This window comes from Echinops telfairi, unplaced genomic scaffold, assembly GCF_000313985.2.
Source record: "Echinops telfairi isolate 266 unplaced genomic scaffold, ASM31398v2 ScPeMD7_20;HRSCAF=75, whole genome shotgun sequence".
Lineage (NCBI taxonomy): Eukaryota > Metazoa > Chordata > Mammalia > Afrosoricida > Tenrecidae > Echinops > Echinops telfairi.
The window spans coordinates 14,777,614-14,785,093 of NW_022103917.1; the positions used below are offsets into that span (position 1 = coordinate 14,777,614).

The 7,480-nt window shown below is 39.8% G+C and overlaps 1 pseudogene; it reads right to left on the reverse strand.

Annotated features, from left to right (window-relative positions):
- Positions 1–5,969: 5,969 nt before the first annotated feature.
- Positions 5,970–6,777, reverse strand: LOC101655714 (annotated as a pseudogene).
- Positions 6,778–7,480: the final 703 nt, after the last annotated feature.

Sequence of the window (7,480 nt, forward strand, 5' to 3'; positions counted from 1 at the left end):
TTCATTCCAAATGCTTTTCAAAGACATACTCTGTCTAGGAGACTGAACCACTCAGTAAAAGATGTAAAGACGCACAGACATTGTGTGGTTTCCCTGGTGTAGTTTGAAGATGAGCTCAAATAATCAAGGGATGAGTAGATTTTAAGTCATTAACGGAACATATTCTACCTCTCTGGGCCAGAAGTATAGTCTTAAATGTTGAATTCCATGTTCTTCACGTAACCCAGCTTTACATCACATACACGTACGCATACCCACTCGGGCCCCTGAGACCACCTTAACAACATAAAAAGAAAAGCACCACCACAAAGTTGGCAGGTTTAAAGAACAAAATTTATTTTTTATATTACTGGAGGCTAAAAGGCCAAATCAGAGTCTTAATGTATTTATTCCTTCTGTGGAACTCTCAGGTTTTGATGACTGCTGGAAATTCGTATTATCCTTTTGCACATGTCTGTCTGTACATGCTGTTTCCTTCTCTGTGTGTTAGTGTATGCCACACCATGAGTCTTCCCCATCTTTCATGACACTAATCAGAAAAGATTAGGTTTAGGACCCATCCTATTCTGATATCGCTTTATTAACATAAGTAAAGCAACCCCTTTTTTCTAAACAGGGTCACATTTGGAGGGAACACAATTCAATCTATAGCACAAACACAACAATACACGCAGCACTTGGTAAGCCAGTAGTATATACATGCCTCATTTATGGTATTTGCTCATCAGAAGACATCTGGGTACTTAAAATCAGTGAACTTACCAGATAACTGAAATACGACCCTACCAGTAACAATGCTTTTATATTAATGATTGTAAAGGAGACTATTTCTAAGATGTTTTACATCCTGTCCTGTCTTCTTAAATAGGAGGTTTTAACATTGCAAGGGACATGCCGGATTTCATTCATTCACTCTTACAATCAATATTTATGGAGCACCTTCTACAGGCCAGATTTGTCCTAACTTTTCCCTATATGACTCCATATTTTCACTGCACAGAAACTATAGTCACAGTAACAAAAGTCACAGTAACAAAGACTAAAGACCAGAAAAATTGTGGTATGACATCAAAAACATCATACATGAAGAAAGCAAAAGTCATTCAAAAGACAAGAAAGAAAAGACCAAAAATGGATGTTAGAAGAGACTTGGAAGCTTGCTTTTAAAAGTAGAGTAGTTAAAACAACTGGGTAGAAATTAAGTAATAGACCAGAAAAGAAAATTCTAATGGACATCACAAGCAAAATAAATTATTACAATGAAATCTGCAAAGACCTGGAGTTAGAACGCCAAAATGCAAGAACACACTTGTTATACATCAAGGTGGGGGGGGGGGGGGATCCAAGCCTCAAGTTGAAATATTGAAAGATTCTATGGGCAAAAATATTGAAAGATGCAGGAAGGATCAGTAGTAGATGGAAGGAATACACAGTCACTGTACCAAAACTAGTTGACATTCAACCATTTCAAGAGGTAGCATATGATCCAGAACCAATAGTACTAAAGAAATCCAAGCTGCACTGAAAGCATTAGCCAAAAACAAAGCTCCTGGAGTTGATGAAATGCCAGTTGAAATGTTTCAATAACCTGAGGAATTGCTGGAAGTACTTACTTCTCTGTGCCAAGAAATTTGGAAGACAGCTACTTGGCCAATTGACTTGAAGAGATTCATGTTTATACCTATTTGTGACCAAACAGAATTCAGAATTCAGAGCAGCGAACTTACCAGATAACTGAAACATGCTCAAGAAAGGTGACCCAATTGAATTTAAAAATTATCAAATAACATCATATTCAAATAAAATTTTGCTGAGGTTCATTCAACAACAGCTGCAGCAGTGCAACCACTGGGAGCTGCCTGAATTTCAAGTTGAATTCAGAAGAGGATGTAGCATGAGAGATGTCATTGCCAATGTCAGATGGATCTTGGCTGAAAGCAAAGAATACCAGAAGGATGTTTACTTGTGTTTTATTGGCCATGCAAAGGCATTAGACTGTGGGATCATAACCAACTATGGATAGCATTGAGAAGAATGGGAATTCCAGAACCCTTGATTGATCTCATGCAGAACCTGTACATGGACCAAGATGCAGTTGTTTGAACAAAACAAGGGAATACTTTGTGTTTCAAAAATCAGGAAAGATGTGTGTCAGGGTTGTATCCTCTCACTTTACTTACTCTGTGTGCTCAGAAAATAGAGGATCTGGATCATATGAAGAATATTTCAGCATCAGGATTAAAGGAGGGATTATTGGCAACTTGTGATATGCATATAAATATTATAACCTTGTTTGCACAAAGTAAGGAGGAATTGAGGCACTTGCTGATGAAGTTCAAGAATTGCAGCCTTCAGTATGGATTATGACTGAATGTAAAGAAGATAAAAATCTTCACAACTGGACCAAGTTACAATATCATGATAAAGGAGAAAATCTTGAGGTTATCAAGGACTTCGTTTTACTGAGACCCATAATGAAGACTCATGAAAGCAGCAGGGAAGGAATCAAAGCTGTCAAAGAAATCTGCACCAGATCTATTTAAAGGTTAAAAGAGTAAATATATCACTTTGAGAACTAAGGTGCTCCTAACCCATGGTATTTTCAGTTGCCCCATGTGTATGTGAAAGGTGGACAATGAATAAGAAAGACCAAAATCAATGGACGCATTTGAATTATGGTGCTGGAAAAGAATACTGAAAGTACCATGGACTGCCAGAAGAACGAACAAACGTCCCTTGAAGGGAGTATAGCCAGAGTGCTACTTAGAAGTGAGGAGTGGGAAACTTCATTTCACCTACTTTGGACATTTTATCAGAAGAGACTGATCCCTGGGAAAGGTCATCCTGCTTGGTGGTAAGTCAGCAGATATAAAAAGACCCTCAGGATTGGCAGAGTGGGATCAAATAACAATTGGGGGGATGGCACAATACAAGGCAGTAAGTAGTACATTCTGTTGTGCATAGGGTCTGATCCGCAGGCACCTGCCAACAAATGTTGTAAGCTTATAATCTAGACTTTCTGTGTTCATCCTTCAGGCCAGCTCTTTGCACCCTGAAGGTGTATCTGTTTTCACATCCAATTCTTCCTCCCTAATTTTTAAATTGTCCTTCCTATCTGTAATGTCTTAGAACCATAGCATCCGTCCTCTGAGGAACTGAAATAAGAGACAATCAATTGACTAAATATCTGAAAGTTAAATCGTCAGCAATCCCTGAGTGATGGTTCTGCTTCTTAATGCCAATTCTGTATTTTTCAGCTCCATTTCAGGCCACAGCTAACGCCAAACTTCATTAATTGGGTATTCACAGCTCTATATGTTTTGTCCTCAACCTTAATTGCTAATTTTCACCCCTACTTCTATCCTTCACATAACTACTTCAATTTGAATAAACTCTCTGTGGTTCCTCAGACCTCCACAAGTCCAAATTCTATGTATTTTTCAAGGTCCAGCTCAAAAACTACATTTGAATAAAATTAAGCCCTGGGTTTCTCTTACTGCTTCAAAGTATCTGAAAGCTCTCTCCCATCTTTGAATTCCTGGAATCCCCGATCTGTACCTCCATTGTGAGATGTAGCCACGATCTGCCTTGTATGCTCACATACGTTTCATTCTCTTTGCAAGGGTCATGTCTGATTTGATTCATTCTTTCTTTCAACATGTATTGATGATTATCAAGGTCTATTGCAGTTATGTGCCGTGTAGTAGATCCTCCATAAAAACTTATTGATAGAATGAAATATTTATTGAAAGGATGACAGTGGCTAAGTCTCACAATGGAGGTTAACGATCAGACAAACATCCTTTCCTTCACTGAGCTTATGTTCTTCTCTTTTTTTTTCTTTGAGCTTATATTCTTGTGAAGTGGGTAGGCTAACAGTAAACAGAGAAAATTATATAATATATGAAGATAATATTTTTGCTCCTAAGAAAACAATATTTCGGCTATCAAAAGATATAGCGTCTGGGGTCTTAAAAGCTTGAAGGTAAACAAGCGGCCATCTAGCTCAGAAGCAACAAAGCCCACATGGAACAACATATCAACCTGTGTGATCACGAGGTGTCCAACGGATCACTGAAGACAAATGGGTGCATAAGCAAATGTGGTGAAGAAAGCTGATGGTGCCCGGCTATCAAAAAGTATAGTGGCTGGGGTCTTAAAGGCTTGAAGGTAATCAAGCGGCCATCTAGCTCAGAAGCAACAAAGCCCACATGGAAGAAGCACACCAGCCTATGCAACCACGAGGTGTCGAAGGGATCAGGTGTAAGGCATCATCAGAACAAAAATCTTACCATAGTGAAAGATGGCGGGAGTGCGGAGTGGAGATCCAAAGCCCATTAGTAGGCCACTGGAGATCCCCTTGCAGAGGGGTCTCGGGGAGGAGATGAGCCAGTCAGGGTGCGATGTAACAATGATTAGAAATACAACTTTCCTCTAGTTCCTAAATGTTTCCTCCCCGCTCCCATTACCATGTCTCGAATTCGATCTTGCAAGTCTGGCTAGACCAGAGGAGGTACACTGGTACAGATAGGAACTGAAAATACAGGGAATCCAGGATGGATGAGCCCTATAGGACCAGTGGTGTGAGTGGCAAAACAGGGAGGGTAAAGGGAGAATGGGTAGGAAGAGGGAACCAATTACATGGAACTGTGTGTGACCTCCTCCCTGGGGGACAGACAACCGAAAAGTGGGTGAAGGGAGACGTCAGACAGGGCAAGATATGAAAAAATACCCATTTATAAACTATCAAGGGCTCATGAGGGAGGGGCGAGTGGAGAGGGAGGGGAAAAATGAGGACCTAATGTCGGGGGTTTAAGTGGAGAGAAAATGTTTTGAGAAACGATGTACAAATGCGCTTTACACAAGTGATGTGTGTATGTATTGGGATAACAGTTGTATGAGCCCCTAATAAAATGTTTAAAAAAATAAAATAAAATCAGGGGAAAAAAACAAACATTATTTTGAGAAAATATTTTTTTAATTTAGAAAATTACATTTGAATAAATCTGGAGCTTCCAAAAATTTCTGGAAAATATCCATTATCTTTTCATTCAATTTTTACATGAACTTTTTGAAAAGCACTCATGTGTGTGTAAAAAAATATTCTAGGCAAAGAAAAATTCTGAGAGATGAATTCAAGGAAAAGTAGGAATCAGTATTCCTGGAGTGCAGTGAGGGAAGCCAAGAGTAGAAGGAAATGAGCTCCCAGGAAGATAACAGGGGTCCAGATCCTGTAGGCCACTGTATGGACTTTAAGGATTTTGGGGTTTACTCAGAGAGGAAAAAAAATGGGCCCATTGCAGAGTTTTGAGCAGAGGAGGAACAATATAGGACAAATATTTTCAAAAGATCACTCTGGATGCTGAATGGAATGTAGATCAGGAAAAGTAAGTAAACGGGAAATAGGAAGAACAGTTGGAAGCTATTGCAGTAACTTAAGTGAGAAATCGAAGTGGCTTTAAACCATGGTCATGGTATTAAATTGACATAACAGCATCTGGTTTGTTGGTAGTATCCTTTAAGCCAAGGGAGAAAAATGTTTGAACAAGAAAGAAGGAAATGTTTTAAATGTTGCTGAAAAGTCTGGTACAATGAGAACTGAAGGATGATCACTGGCTTTAGCAATGTGAAAGTGCTAAGCCTGACATGAGTAGTTTCAGTAGAGTCGGGCTGGGGCAGAAATCTGACTAGAGCAGATATAGGGAAAAATGAGAAGAGGGGCTGCAAAAGGAATATACATACATCTCTCTCTCTCTTTTTCTTTTGCTCATTTTTAAAAATCATTTTATTAGGGGCTCATACAACTCCTTTTTTTTCTCAACTAAAATTTATTTAAAATAGTACCCTCCACTGATGTTACTTTGACCTCCAGAAAAACTCCAGAGGAGCATTAACAAAAGCTTTAAACTACTATGCAAAATCTCGTCACGAAAAGTGTTTACAGACTGGTGCAAAATGGAAAGCAAATTCTAAACAATTTTGGCTTCTTGGAAACAAAAACCGCTGTGTCTGAGAATAGTGATCATCGGGTGATTCTCCAGAAGGAAAACAGCTTTCATCTTTTCAGTGTGCCAGTGCTCCTGCTGACACTGGATGGAGCAGTAGGACATGTTCCAACAGCAGTGGTACATGGCTTCCTCTTCACAGTTGTAGCACCACTGTTTTTCCTTGGTCTGAGAAATTAGTTGTTTGTGCCGTGTTGCTAGCTTCTTAATTTCTTCTGCAAATTCTCCTTTACACTTTTCTTTTACTTGCTTACATTTCCTGTCCATCTCACCCTGCATGTTGGCTACAGCTTTATTGACAGCTTGTCTTTTTTCTTCTTCCATTTCAGAATGCAGCTTCTCTAGAGCTTCTCGTACAACTCTTTCAGTTTCTTGCTTGTGATCAGATTTCATTCGGTCTTTAAAGTCATCATAGAAAATTTTGGTGTATTTGTCATGGCACATGCTTTGACACACTCCATCATTCATGGTCTGAGTGCTTCGATGCAGCGTTCTTGGAGAAGAGGCACTTAACTTCTTGGTCTGAGTTGAAACTGAAACTTTTTTCGATTGGCTGAGACATTGTGGGAATTTCCTGGCTAGAACTTACTGCTTCAGTTTCAGGCTCTGGTTCTTCTTTTTTGGGTTCCACACTTTGATTATGTCTTCCTTTATTTGCTCTTGGTTCTTGAGTGACCTTATGCTGCTCATTACTAGTAAAAGAGATACTGGGTTCTGCCTCTTGTTCACCTCGGTCCTCATTCTTAGACTTGCAATCCATACATACATCCATTGTGTCAAACACATTTGTACATATGCTGCCATCATCCTTCTCTACTTGAGCCTTCCACTTGAGCCCTTGGTATCAGCTCCTCATTTTCCCCCTCCCTCCCCGCTCCCCCCTCCCCCATGAACCCTTGATAATTTATAAATTATTATTATTTTGTCATATCTTACACCATCTGATGTCTCGCCTAACTCGCTCCTCCACTGTCCGTCCCCGAGAGAGGAGGTTATATGTAGACTTTTATAATCTATTATGTAAGGTAGAATTGGGATCATGATAGTAGAGGGGAGGAAGAATTCAAGAACTAGTGGAAAATTGTATATTTCACCATTGCTACATGGCACCCTGACTGGCTCATCTCCTCCCCACAGACCTTCTGCAAGGGGATGTCCAATGTCCCACAGATGGGCCCTGGGTCCCTACTCCACACTCCCTCTCATTCACAATGCTATGATTTTTTTTTTTTTTGGTCTTTGATGCCTGATACCTGACCCTTTCCACACCTTGTAATCTCACAGGTTGGTGTGTTTCTTCCATGTAGGCTTTGTTGTTTCTCAGTTAGATGGCCCCTTGTTTATTTTCCAGCCTATATGACTCCAGATTCTATATCTTTTGACAGCCAGGCACCATCAGCTTTCTTCACCACATTTGCTTATGCACCCACTTTGTCTTCAGCGATTGTGTCGGGGTAGGCTGGTGTGCTTCTTCC